General features: G+C 31.3%; 1 long non-coding RNA gene across 1 annotated transcript; it reads right to left on the bottom strand.

Annotated features, from left to right (window-relative positions):
• Positions 1 to 5814: 5814 nt before the first annotated feature.
• On the bottom strand, positions 5815 to 14960 carry LOC143054238 (uncharacterized). Its single transcript, XR_012971609.1, has 6 exons — positions 14635 to 14960; positions 13600 to 13724; positions 13043 to 13203; positions 11490 to 11579; positions 9879 to 10001; positions 5815 to 7262 (listed from the first exon to the last, which is right to left on the bottom strand). It is a non-coding gene; the product is annotated as an uncharacterized LOC143054238 (long non-coding RNA).
• Between the last annotated feature and the right edge of the window lie 826 nt (positions 14961 to 15786).

Below are 15786 nucleotides of genomic sequence, written 5' to 3'. Positions count from 1 at the left end.
CTATATTGGGTTCATACACCAATAAGACAGTTCTTCTATGGATATACAGCCTATAGAATGTCCATACATCAATGGAACACAGTTATTCGATGGGTATAAACCTTATACAAGTTTCATACATCAAGGAGACAAAGTTATTCAATGGGTATAAACCCTATATAACATTCTTATATCAATAAAACGGAGTTGTTCAATGGGTATAAACCCTATACAAGGTTCATACATCAATGGAACACAGTTATTCGGGGGTATATTCCCTATATACCGTGCATATATCAATGAGATCGAGTAATTCAATGGGTATAAACCCTATATTGGGTTCATACACCAATAAGACAGTTCTTCTATGGATATACAGCCTATAGAATGTCCATACATCAATGGAACACAGTTATTCGATGGGTATAAACCCTATACAAGTTTCATACATCAAGTAGACAAAGTTATTCAATGGGTATAAACCCTATATAACATTCTTATATCAATAAAACGGAGTTGTTCAATGGGTATAAACCCTATACAAGGTTCATACATCAAGTAGACAAAGTAATTCAATGGGTATAAACCCTATATAATGTTCATACATCAATGGAACACAGTTATTCGGGGGTATATTCCATTTATACCGTGCATATATCAAGGAGATCGAGTAATTCAATGGGTATAAACCCTATATAAGGTTCATACACCAATAAGACAGTTCTTCGATGGGTATACAGCCTATAAAATGTCCATAAATCAATGGAACACAGTTATTCGATGGGTATAAACCCTATACAAGTTTAATACATCAAGTAGACAAAGTTATTAAATGGGTATAAACCCTATATAACGTTCTTACATCAATAAGATGGAGTTGATAATCACATTTTATGAATCCTAACGTCAATTGGTTGTATACTCTTAAACAGTGATATCTTTAGATAAATATTTTAGATTTTAAAATATTTAATGATTTGATGATATTGACATTAAGCCCAATTTTATCGTCAAGAATATGATGTACAATGTATATAGTGTATAGTGATATTGGTGGAAGATATTTTTATTCATGATGTGAAAAACCAATACTCGGAAGAGGTGTGCCTACATTGGCAGAATATGTATTACAGATTACAGATTACAGTTCAATGGGTATAAACCCTATATAATGTTCATACATCAATGGAACACTGTTATTCGGGGGTATATTCCCTTTATACCGTGCATATATCAAGGAGATTCAGTAATTCAATGGGTATAAACCCTATATAAGGTTCATACACCAATAAGACAGTTCTTCGATGGGTATACAGCCTATAAAATGTCCATAAATCAATGGAACACAGTTATTCGATGGGTATAAACCCTATACAAGTTCCATACATCAAGTAGACAAAGTTATTCAATGGATATAAACCCTATATAACGTTCTTACATCAATAAGACGGCGTTGTTCAATGGGTATAAACCCTATATAATGTTCATACATCAATGGAACACAGTTATTCGGGGATATGTTCCCTTTATACCGTGCATATATCAAGGAGATCGAGTAATTCAATGGGTATAAACCCTATATAAGGTTCATACACCAATAAGACAGTTCTTCGATGGGTATACAGCCTATAAAATGTCCATAAATCAATGGAACACAGTTATTCGATGGGTATAAACCCTATACAAGTTTAATACATCAAGTAGACAAAGTTATTAAATGGGTATAAACCCTATATAACGTTCTTACATCAATAAGACGGAGTTGTTCAATGGGTATAAACCCTATATAATGTTCATACATCAATGGAACACAGTTATTCGGGGGTATATTCCCTTTATACCGTGCATATATCAAGGAGATTCAGTAATTCAATGAGTATAAACCCTATATAAGGTTCATACACCAATAAGACAGTTCTTCGATGGGTATACAGCCTATAAAATGTCCATAAATCAATGGAACACAGTTATTCGATGGGTATAAACCCTATACAAGTTCCATACATCAAGTAGACAAAGTTATTCAATGGGTATAAACCCTATATAACGTTCTTACATCAATAAGACGGAGTTGTTCAATGGGTATAAACCCTATATAATGTTCATACATCAATGGAACACAGTTATTCGGGGGTATATTCCCTTTATGCCGTGCATATATCAAGGAGATCGAGTAATGCAATGGGTATAAACCCTATATAAGGTTCATACACCAATAAGACAGTTCTTCGATGGGTATACAGCCTATAGAATGTCCATAAATCAATGGGACACAGTTTTTCGATGGGTATAAACCCTATACAAGTTTCATACATCAAGTAGACAAAGTTATTCAATGGGTATAAACCCTATATAACATTCTTATATCAATAAAACGGAGTTGTTCAATGGGTATAAACCCTATACAAGGTTCATACATCAATGGAACACAGTTATTCGGGGGTGTATTCCCTATATACCGTGCATATATCAAGGAGATCGAGTAATTCAATGGGTATAACCCTATATTGGGTTCATACACCAATAAGACAGTTCTTCGATGGGTATACAGCCTATAGAATGTCCATAAATTAATGGAACACAGTTATTCGATGGGTATAAACCCTATACAAGTTTCATACATCAATAAGACGGAGTTGTTCAATGGGTATAAACCCTATATAATGTTCATACATCAATGGAACACAGTTATTCGGGGGTATATTCCCTATATACCGTGCATATATCAGGGAGATCGAGTAATTCAATGGGTATAAACCCTATATAAGGTTCATACACCAATAAGACAGTTCTTCGATGGGTATACAGCCTATATAATGTCCATAAATCAATGGAACACAGTTATTCGATGGGTATTAACCTTATACAAGTTTCATACATCAAGTAGACAAAGTTATTCAATGGGTATAAACCCTATATAACGTTCTTACACCAATAAGACGGAGTTGTTCAATGGGTAGAAACCCTATACATCAATGGTATATATTAAATGGGTATATTCCCTATATACCGTGCATATATCAGGGAGATCGAGTAATTCAATGGGTGTAACCCCTATATAAGATTAATACACCAAATGAGACTGTTCTTCGATGGGTATAAAGCCTATAAAACGATCATATACCAATGAGACACAGTTATTCGATGGGCAAAAACCCTAAACACCAATGAAACACAGGTATTCGAAGGATATAAACCCTATACAACGTTCATATACCAATTATACATATTTGCCACTGGACATTAAGCAACAGACATTTAATCACCAATGAGACACAGGTATTCGATGGGTATATACCCTATAAAACGTTCGTATACCAATGAAACACAGTTAATCAGTAGGTATATATACCCTATAAAAACATTCATACACCAATGAAACACCGTTATTCGACGAGTATAAAACCTATAGATCGTTCATATACCAATGAGACACAGTTATTCATCGTCCTTAACATGCATGAGATATTCGCCACTGGACATTAAGCAACAACATTCAAACACCAATGAGACACAGTTATTTGATGAGTATATACCCTATACAACGTTCACACACCAATGAAACACAAATATTCACTAGGTATATACCTATAAACACATTCATACACCAATGAGACAGTTATTCGATGAGTATAAACTCTATAGAACGTTCATATACCGATGAGAAACGGTTATTCAGCATCCTGAACATGCACGAAATATTTGCCACTAGACATTAAGCAACCAACATTCAAACTTCAATGAAACAGTTATTCATCGTCCTGAACATGCATGAAATATTTGTCACTTGACATTCAGCAACCAACATTCATGCACCAATGAGACACAGTTTTTCAATGAGTATATACCCTATAAAACGTTCATACACCAATGTGACACAGTTCTTCTATGAGTATAAACTCTATAGAACGTTCATATACCAACGAGAAACAGTTATTAATCGTCCTTAACATGCATGAAATATTTGCCACTGGACATTAAGCAACCAACATTCAAATTCTGATAAAATAACTTTAAAACGGCGAATTCGAGGTAGGTGTTGTTTTATTTTGGATTATATAGTAGTAATCGAACATTTGTTGATTCAATCATTTCCAAATGGTTGTCCCTCCTTGGTTACGGCTGGTCAACTGAGGATTTGACCCCAAACTTTTTGCCAATGAAAAAAATTGCTACATACAAATTGCATTAGAATGAAACAAAGGTATAAACCCTATAAAACTTTCATATAATAATGAGACAGTTATTCATCTTTCTGAACATGCATGAAATATTTGCCACTGGACATTAAGCAATCAACATTCAAAGTTTGAATTTCAAACACCAATTAGACAGTTAAGTTGAACCATACAATGACAGCAAACATCCATGTTAAAACTCAAAATTAAATGCACATATACCACGAATTTCTCTTGTAACAGTAGTTATACAAGTTCATATATTAGTGAAAGTCCAATGTGTAGTTGACATTTTGCACTTGGTACAATGAAGTTTCATTTGATATTATTATGCCCCACCTACGATAGTAGAGGGGCATTATGTTTTCTGGTCTGTGCGTCCGTTCGTCCGTCTGTTCGTTCGTCCGTCTGTTCGTTCGTCCGTTCGTCCGTCTGTCCCATGTCAGGTTAAAGTTTTTGGTCAAGGTAGTTTTTGATGAAGTTGAAGTCCAATCAACTTGAAACTTAGTACACATGTTCCTTATGATATGATCTTTCTAATTTAAATGCCAAATTAGAGTTTTGACCCCAATTTTACGGTTCACTGATAGAAAATGATAGTGCAAATTTCAGGTTAAAGTTTTTGGCTTCAGGTTAAAGTTTTTGGTCAAGGTAGTTTTTGATGAAGTTGAAGTCCAATCAACTTGAAACTTAGTATACATGTGCCCTATGATATGATCTTTCTAATTTAAATGCCAAATTAGAGTTTTGACCCCAATTTTACGGTTCACTGAACATAGAAAATGATAGTGCAAATTTCAGGTTAAAGTTTTTGGCTTCAGGTTAAAGTTTTTGGTCAAGGTAGTTTTTGATGAAGTTGAAGTCCAATCAACTTGAAACTTAGTATACATGTGCCCTATGATATGATCTTTCTAATTTAAATGCCAAATTAGAGTTTTGACCCCAATTTTACGGTTCACTGAACATAGAAAATGATAGTGCAAATTTCAGGTTAAAGTTTTTGGCTTCAGGTTAAAGTTTTTGGTCAAGGTAGTTTTTGATGAAGTTGAAGTCCAATCAACTTGAAACTTAGTATACATGTGCCCTATGATATGATCTTTCTAATTTAAATGCCAAATTAGAGTTTTGACCCCAATTTTACGGTTCACTGAACATAGAAAATGATAGTGCAAATTTCAGGTTAAAGTTTTTGGTCAAGGTAGTTTTTGATAAAGTAGAAGTCCAATCAACTTGAAACTTAGTATACATGTTCCCTTTGATAAGATCATTCTAATTTTAATGCCAAATTAGAGAATTTATTCCAATTTCACAGTCCTTTAAACATAGAAAATGATAGTGTGAGTGGGGCATCCGTGTACTGTGGACACATTCTTGTTTTTTTAATGTTTTCATACCCCACTTACATTTTTCAGTCTGTGCGTCCTTTCATTTTCTTTTTGTACTGCTTCAAGTTAAAGTTTTTGGTCAAGGTAATTTTTGATCAAGTTGGAGTAATCTTCCCGTTTGTAATTAAAACAGCATATTCTTGATAAACTTTTGATTAAATCAAAGTTTTGAATGAACAGATAAAAAAGATATCTGAAAATGATGTTGCCCTTTTTATAACTTTTTTTGTAAACTTACCTTCTTTACATTTGCATCACAAAAAATAAACAAATAAATCTAAAAAATATTTATTCATAATTATAATTTATTTTTTTATACATACTAACTGTAGAAATTTATTAAACAAACTCTGACACAGTAACTGCGCTATAGAAGCATCAATTATACAAAGTACATTATAACTAGTGTTGTTAAATCGTACACTTTTGCCTAACCGGTTACTCGGATAATCTTTTGACCGATTAACCGGTAGTTTGAGTTGGTGCTTGAAAGCTTTATCAATAGTACCCTACACATAGATATAACATGTGGTATGAGTGTCAATTTGACAACCTTTCATCCAAGTCATAAATTTACGCTTTTAGAATTGAAGTTTGTCCTCTTTGTTATAAGGCTTGTCTGTGAGGATTCCTGGCGAAGTTTGACTTCTAATAATCAACTACACCGTATCAACCATAGCGTTTGTACCAACTTCAGATTGAAAAAGTAGAAAAACCTTCTTGGATCTCGTAGAATTGAATATGTCTGAAACTGATTATTCTTTCCTTTCCACTTGTTGACTCCGAAAATGATGTGGAGTATTTCAATTTAAATGATTAATTATAAAAAAGAAGATGATTGCCAATGAGATAATTCTCCATAAGAGATCAAAATGACACAGAAATTCACAACTATAGGTCACCGTTTCTTTACTTTGTTTGTATGTTACTTGTACTATCACGTATACATTGAGTTCATTCACATTGGTTTGCATTTCACAATTTTTTAGTTAGCATTTCTTTTAAAGTAAGACTAAGCCTTGCACGACGGAGGTTTTACAAATTTTCTTTTGTTATTGTAGTAGATGGATTCCTATAAAGAATATCTAAGGTTGTGATGTTTAGCAATAGTAATAAAACTTAGTCAAGAGTTTTAACAATTATATTTTCAATTATAATATAATGAAATATATATATAATGAATAATAAAAATTAGTCATACATATGTAATCAATTATTGGGTTCCAAAAAAGTTTTGTGTGATAAATTTAAGTGACATTTACAGCTAAGGATTAATATTTTTGAATAAAAAAGTTCATATAAGGGATTAAAAATCATAAAACAAATTTAAGTATATGGATTGTCACAAATATCTACAGATAAAACATGAAATGATATACAGTGGTCAACATGAAATGATATACAGTGGTCAACACAAAATGATATACAGTGGTCAACACAAAATGATATACAGTGGTCAACATAAAATAAGTGATATACAGTGGTTAGCATGATATGATATACAGTGGTCAACACGAAATGATATACAGTGGTCAACATAAAATAAGTGATATACAGTGGTTAGCATGATATGATATACAGTGGTCAACATGAAATGATATACAGTGGTCAACATGAAATGATATACAGTAGTCAGCATGATATATGTCTCAGAAGAACCAGTTTAGTCAGCCACAAGCCTGTTTACTTCTTCTTTTTCACAAAGAACTTGTATCAAAACCTAAAAAAATTATATAACAAGCATAAAATGCTAAATGAAACACGTATAAAATTAAGCCAAAAGAAAATAATATCAACACAATCAATTGCAATTTTAACAGGTCGAGAACTCTAGATTGCATGACGTCAGAATATATTTGCTTAGTAATTTCCCAAACACAAGGCCAATGACTTAAAAAACTGACCAATCGACTCAATGAACTTCAATGTATTGTGGGGTTATTACGAGTTATAACACGTGGAAATAGCGGAAAAACTGTCAACTAATATAGTGTCTGGGACTCTCAAAATAAATGTTTTTATTCTGTGAATATGTTCAATAAAATTTCATATGACATGACCACTGTGCAGTATGACAAATTTTTGAGCTCTTTTAAACTTGTATATTGACATTTCAATAACATTTTTACTTTGAAAAACACTAAGAACTGGCACAGAAACACTAATATCTGAACTGGATGTGTAAAATTTTTATAAGGAGTCATCATGAAAATATTACTAAGAATTCTACAGTTAATATCTCATAATGGATAACCGATCTTTCTAAAAGATGTTTGAATACAAAAATAAGGCGATGTGGTATGATTGCCAGTGTCTACTTATTAATAAGTTCAATGTAGTTGATGTAAGTAATGATAGGCAACTGTAATGCCTTCAACAATTTTTTTTCAAAATTAAGGGGAGATTATTCAAACATTATAATTAATTTATATGTATATATTTTTGTTTACTTCTTCTGATGGGAAAAGCTCACATTGAGCAGAACCCATACCTATAATCGGCAATAAAGGAGTATGTTCGATAAGGTCCCAAAATGGCCCACTTTTTTTAAAGTAAATTTCAAACTCGGATTTATTGACCAATATCACGATAAATTATAGCTAATACATTGACTAGATAGGATATAAGCCATTTTGTTTAAAATTTTACGTTTCTACGTTTCATTATGACGTCACAAGTTGTACTCATATTGATTTTTCACGAAAAAATCAATGAAAATGGGGAAATTTCAAAAGATTATTTGACAGGAAACATAGAGCGCATACATCGACAACAAAGATCTTTTAAAATAATGTTTGTGAAGACATTTAACATGTCTTATTTGAATATTAAGCTTGTCGACGCCTGTGCTCTATGTTTCCTGGTCCTTTATTTGGTTGAAATCCTAATGATTTTGTCAAATTTCACCAAAATCCCTTATCTTGACCGTTTTGGAATGTAAAAATCGTTCTGTTAGAATTAAACTTTGACAAAAACAGCTCTGTTTAACTTTTTCACATGTCTTTAAGGCAACTTAAAACAATTGTTGTCTTGTAACCATGAACTTTATAATTGGGGCCAAATATGGCACTTACTGAACTTACTCCTTTGATAATTATACCTTGTTGTTTCTTAAAGTCAATAAAAAAATAATACTTTTCCTCGATCAAAATTACTTTTTAATCGTAGAAAAAGGTACAATATTCAGTCAGGGATATAACTCTATAGGGTTATTACAGGAAAATAACATACATTTGTTATTGTGGACTAAAAAATCAAAGAAATGTGATAACATACGTATGTTACATGTTTCAAAGGGACAATATACTTCATAAGTTTAGTTAAAATGTATACAAGTTCTATTGATATTACTATTGTCTTTATGTATACTTAACTATTGAAAGATGTAACAGTTCATAGTATTCCAATTTTGAATAGTACACCTATATGTTATTACAGAAAAAATATGCCTGTAATAACTAAAGGGTGTTATCACAGCTTCTCTATATCACTTCAAAGCATTTGCTCAGACATAAATCATGCTTAATTACAATGTATTTTAATTTATTGTAAGAAATAATGACCAGAGCATGTAATGAGGTTCTGCGCAAGTTTCTCAGTAATTCCCAAGTGTCTTATATAATAAGTTACATTCCTTTAATAACTAAGCCTTGTTATCACAGCTAAGTTAATTCCTAAATAGCCTTGTCTCATTGATTAACCATGGTTAATCAAAAATGTATTAATTCCATTTAAAAATTAATTAGCAAGGCTATGCATTTAGTTTCTGCGCAAAGTCTCAAGAGTTCCCTAGAGTCCACTATAGATTAAATAATTTTACAAATAACAAACATATGTTATTACAGATTTAGAAAATTTAAGGAAAAGTATCTGTAATAACACACGCAAGTTATTTTCTGTAATAACCCTATAGAGTTATATCTCTGACTGATATTATAAAAATAATATTTTTAAACTGTGAAGTTTTAGTGACCCCAACACTCTGCGAGGACATAAGTATTCTTATACATGCATATCCATATAAGGTAGTGTTCCCAACTTGTTAAACCTAACTCTACATTTTACATCTCGTAACTAGAGAATTTTTGTGGGATTGTAAGAAAATTTACTTATATAAGTTAAAAAAATTTAAATTAAGGGGAGATTATTCAAACATTATAATTAATTTATATGTATATATTTTTGTTTACTTCTTCAAGGAAAGTGATGGGAAAAGCTCACATTGCCCTTCAGGCCAGGTGAGCTAAAAATGGCATGGTTATGAAGATAAAACGAACTTCATCTTTTTCATACAATTTGATACATATTGCAATAACATGTAATTATCAAAACTTACAAACTCTTTTGTAAAAGAACCAAAACCACCACTTCTTAGAGCCTATTTGCATTTCCAATTAGCTTCCCATGAAAACACCTCATTTCTCAGGCTATGCTTTTGTTCCACTTTGTCGTCTATCATCTGAAAGAATCAATTTGAAAACTTCATCCAAAATCAGTACTCTGTAGACCTTACAAATGCCCTTCTAAGGTGGTACATAACACAATAGGGAGATAACTCTGTAAAATCGTATGAATGTTTAAATCATTTTTTATTGTTGAAGTCATATAAAACGAGTGACTGATGAAAAATAATGTTTATCCAATTCTTGAACCAATGCATGTATATGTCATAAACTAAGTCTTCTGTGCATGATTTTATCATTTTTTAAGCAAACATATCGAATAATCATTTTTTTTTCACTAATTTTTTTTTGTGTTTTGAAGCCGTAGTTTACCAATTGTCACCTTATAGTAATCAATCAAGAAAAAAGCAACAATATTGATGTGTATAACATGTACAATCAGATAATAGTACATTTCAATTACAGATCCATGGGTTTAGCAATCAGGCAAAAATAAATAAATAGTGTGTTTCCGGTTTCCCGACCCTACCTCCGACCCTAAACATTTGATCGACAAAAGTTTTTAAAATACAAAAAATCCGGATTTTTCGGTCCGTCCGGATTTTGTTTAGAAATCTAAAGATTTTCAAAATTATTGATAGCAATGACCAATATATGGACAAGTAAAGAATTTCAAGAACCAAGATTTTAAATAAACAACCATGGCTTTTCGACAACCGTGTAGCATATAAGCTGTAAAATATGTAAAATGTGATGACATGGTTGTAAAATATAATGACATTTATTCTGGATAATTAGGACATGAAAATCATTTTGAGAAACACCATGATGGACCTATAGAAAAAGAAAAGAGTATTACCCCTCGAAAAATCATAATAAATTGCTGCTAAGCATCAATTTGCAGAGTTTTTACTATAAAAAAAAAGAGGGTAGGAATTGGTTCCCACATGTATACGATATGTGTCATTTACATTGTTAGGTTCAACGAAGCCAAACATAATAATACCATGCTAGATTTTTCAGTGCCATTTTTGCTTTAAGATAATTAATCGGCAAGAACATATTCCTATTACGACCCACAAAATGAATAACATTTGCATTAAAGTTTGTTCTCATATTTCTTACACAGAACTAAAACAGAAAATTAAAAAAGCTGTAGATTGAAGTACTATTCTTAATATTAAAAAACAAAAGATTTCATTTGGAACCTTTTTCTGCTGTCATGGATAGAAAAAAATGAAAAAAGTTTTCACAAAATAAAATGTTTTACCTACCTACCCTACCTATTTATTTTCAGGGTGAAATAGGATTTTGGCCTGACCAGAAGGGTCACCCTAACGTCACTTGCATACAAATTTGGAAGCAAGCAATTACAAAAAAATAAACTTCTTCTAAATATGGACAAATCAACGATTTTTTTCCAAAAAAAATTTATAATGAAAACTTTCCATTAATTTATAAAAAACATATGCATATCTTTTTTTAAATTTGAGGTTTTATACCACTTTATGGAATATTAAGCTTTTAAATATAAAGGTGTATACCTGTATAACTGTAGCACAAAAATATGGCATACTGTTAGACTAAAAAATCACATTTTTGAAGCTGGAACCACATGATTGATAGATGCAGAACTGTATGAAGAAAATAATGGAAAAACAAATTATACAAATATAACTTAGTTCAAAAGTAAAAAACAATTATGCATCTAGGTGTCTATACATATATTACATTTTCTTCAAATGCTTTGTGATGTAGTATACTTCAATGTAATTAGGTTGTAGTCAGATAAATTTATAAAACTTCTTCAGATAATTTGCTGAACTCCTTAGAATATAAAATATTTTTAGGCACTCCTAAGGAACCCAAACATCACTCTTTACAGCATCTTTAATGAAATTATAAGCCTTAGTTTTAACCTTAGCAATACATTGCCATTCTATACACTATACATGTATGTGTAAACGATGTGAGTGATGCTTGTAAAAAAACTTTACAAATGTAATACACAAAATTGTTAAGATGATATATTTTGAGTGAATATCTTTGAAATAAGCATGATAAATATACCATGTATGTACATTTATGGAAGATATCAAATTTATTTATATGTGCTCCTGTTTCGTAGTAAGTAAAAATAAATTTGATATATTCCAAAAATGTACAAATAAAGCAAAAATTTATTTGTGTACCTGTTATTTAACAATAGAAAGCTGATTGCAAGATAAAGTGAAGCTTAAATTTTTTATACTGTGGATTCATTTATTTTCGTGGGTATCAATTTTAGTGGAAAGAGAAAAAAAGACGTTTCGTGGTATACGTAAATTCGTGGATTGCTGATAACAAACAAAACAAAAATCAAAAACGTAATTCGCTGATTTCTTTTTGATTTGGAGATCATATAACCTCCTTGGTTTGATCAATAATAAAACTAATAAAAAAGAAGGAATTCATTGAAAAAGTTTTGAATTGTCAAAATCCTCGCTTGGTCATTTTGGGTTAAAGTGTTCATTGAAAACTTCTATTACAATAACCGACAAAGACAACTAATTATTTGATTGTTTTACAATTTATAAATGCTTGTCGGAATTCTATAAGGCAATCAAAACTTTATGATTGAAAGCTCATTTCCCTAATCACGATATAATAAACAGTCATATAAGTAAAAGGTGTGAAAATAAATGTTCCTGTCATAAACAATATTACCTACGGGCAATATCCCCGTACTTAATCCTATTGATTTTCAATCACTAGTAAACCAAAATTGACACGGTAATTAACAACTTGCAGTTATTTTCCATGAACAGTTTTAATCAATTTTAAAAAGTAAATTATCACTGGTATTCGATATATTTATTATTGATTTAATTAAACTACTTGTATCTTCTTTCAATAAAAAGACGTGTTATGTTACAATGTTTATCGCTAGTCAACACTATACTAGAACTGCATAACATAACCGGAAATAAACATCCGACTCCATACAAATTTATCGGGATTATTCTTCGTTGAATTCTTAAATTCGTGGTTCGCTGTGACCCACGAAACCCACGAAAATTGGTATACCACGAATAAAAATGAATCCACAGTATCTTACATATTTGTTGGATTTGCAGACACCCAAACCAAGTGTAAAGATGATGGTCTAGCTGAGAATGTCAATGGTGGCAGGATCAGCTACTGTACTGCTGGTATTTTTTACAGTGCTGTTGTATTGGATGTGACAACAATGGGACAATAGATGTCGATGGAAAACAGCTAACAGATAAATAACAAAGCTATAGATAATATACATAGGTAGCAAAATTAAAAACAGAATACTTGGTCTACTATTACATACATTTATCATAGACCAGTAATGATATATAGAACAGTACTATTACTATCTGTGCTTAATAAATATGTGCATTTTTAAATCATTAATAAGAAACATAAATCAGGCTGGTAGTTTTTTTGTTTGAATGGTTTCAGATTTGTCATTTTGAAGAGCTTTTTATAGTCAATTATTTGACCTGTAATTGTTAATTTCTGTGAAATTTGGTCTCTTGTGGGGAGTTGTCTCATTGGAATTCATACACCATTTCCTCATTTTTATATTAATATATTTTCTACACACTAAATAATAAATATTACTTTGAAAAACATTATACTTACTTCCGTCCCTCTATGACTAGGCGACACCAGCTCTTTACGGCATCCATACTCTGCTGTTCTGCATTCACTTGCTGCAGGGTAGATTTAACCCAATGGTCAGTTGTATCTTTCAATTGTTCTTCAATCTGAGAGCAATATTACAATAATATAATTAGAATAACTATTACTTTCCTTCAGGCAATTCTGTCAGTGCTCAAATAAAAAAAAGAATTAATATTGCTAAGCATAGATAACCCCTTAATGGTAACCGGTCATTTACATAATTTTGTTAACTTATGTCCATTTGTCTACATTTGTATACTTATGTGCTACTCTTTTTATCATACTACATTATAGTGATATTGATTGAAACACAAGATTGTGATCATATAAATGGTTTGAGAATTCCAAATAAAAATCTTTTCAAATAAAGTAAACAGGTGTTATAGTTGAATTTTATACTTGATTTATCATATAGAACAGTTTAGCAAACAAGCATTTCCATTAGGGAACCTCATTAGGTTGGATTTATTTATGAGCAAAAAACAATTCTATATTCTTTCCGTAATGGAATGGTATAAAATGATGAAAAAACAAATAAATGAATTTATTATATACTTAGTAGTAAATACAGATAAATTGTATGTGTAATACAATCAATGGCAAGCGTGCTGTATCAGCCACCCGTGATGATATCGATATCAGCACGGTTGCAAAAGCTTTATCACACCTTTAATCTGTATGAAGTCACGTCATCGATTGCATTCACTGTTGCAAAGGCTTTATCAAAACCCTAATCTGTATGACGTCAAGTCAAACCTATATCATTTCAAACCTCCTTATCTGTATGATGTCATGTCACTTAAAAAACATCTACTTGCGGTATATGTATATAATAAAGTGTATATGATGGCTTGTTCAATATCACACACCGTATCAACCCTCAACCAATATAATCCCTCGAGCAGAGCTCTTTGGATTATATTGGTGTCTCCAGTTGATACGGATGCGATATTGAAAACGCCATATGATATTCTTTTTATATTGTATTCTTACATATTTCGACAATGGTACTATATCATCCACAATTTTCAACACTGAAACCACAGCCATATCTTCATTTATATAGAGGTTAATGGACACTGCATGATAAATGCAATTTCTTCTGGTAAGCTGTTCATTCCCCTATGGAAAGTGGTATAAAGTCTTTATACCTGAAAAAAGGACATCTGTAATATTACCCGATTTCAAAAGGATACTTACTATAAACAAAGCAAGATAAACAAGGATGTATTTCTAAACTTGATGTATGATTTAATTTTGGCTATTAAAAATTATTTTAAAACCAGCATTTACATGTATGTTATCAACTCAAATTATATGCATACCAGATGAAACTTGATTAATAAGTTATTTTTGAGTATTTTAAAAGAAATATGTAAATAACAAAAAAATAAGCAAATGCATTACAAAGGATTAACTGCCCATGGGAAAAGAAATGGGTCATTATGCTGAGGTCTTTTAAGCAAAAGGCTTTCAATATTAAAATACACAAATAATCACTAAACATTAATAACAAAAAAAATCAGTGTTCTCCCCAGGCCGTTTTAGCGTCACAGTACCATAACGCTATATTTTCTTTCCATGACACATTTATAATAATTTATTTGGCCCAAGAGGAAAAAAATAATTCTGGAACTATAAATGAATATAGAAAACATAAACTGAAAATACTGTTATCATGGTTATAGTCTAAATGTATTCTCAGTTATGAATTCAACAATATATACACAAAGAATAAGGGGAATAGAATATTTTATTCACCAAATAAGGGCCTATAGCATATAAACTATTTAATATATAATACATTTTGTAATAAACAGTTACGTATAATAAATTAAGGAAATAGAGCATTGTCACGACGACGACGCGACAAATTACATTACGCCAAATGTGATGCTATCCAAAATTCCTGGGGAAAACACTGCAATGTTATACAAAAATAGAAAAAACAAGAATGTGTCCCCAGTACACGAATGCCCCACTCGCACTATCATTTTCTATGTTCAGTGGACCGTGAAATTGGGGTAAACCCTCTAATTTGGCATTAAAATTAGAAAGATCATATCATAGGGAACATGTATACTAAGTTTGAAGTCGATTGGACTTCAACTTCATCAAAAACTACCTTGACCAAAAACTTTAACC

This window comes from Mytilus galloprovincialis, chromosome 12, assembly GCF_965363235.1.
Source record: "Mytilus galloprovincialis chromosome 12, xbMytGall1.hap1.1, whole genome shotgun sequence".
Classification (NCBI taxonomy): Eukaryota; Metazoa; Mollusca; class Bivalvia; order Mytilida; family Mytilidae; genus Mytilus; species Mytilus galloprovincialis.
This window is presented reverse-complemented; position numbering and strand designations above follow the sequence as displayed.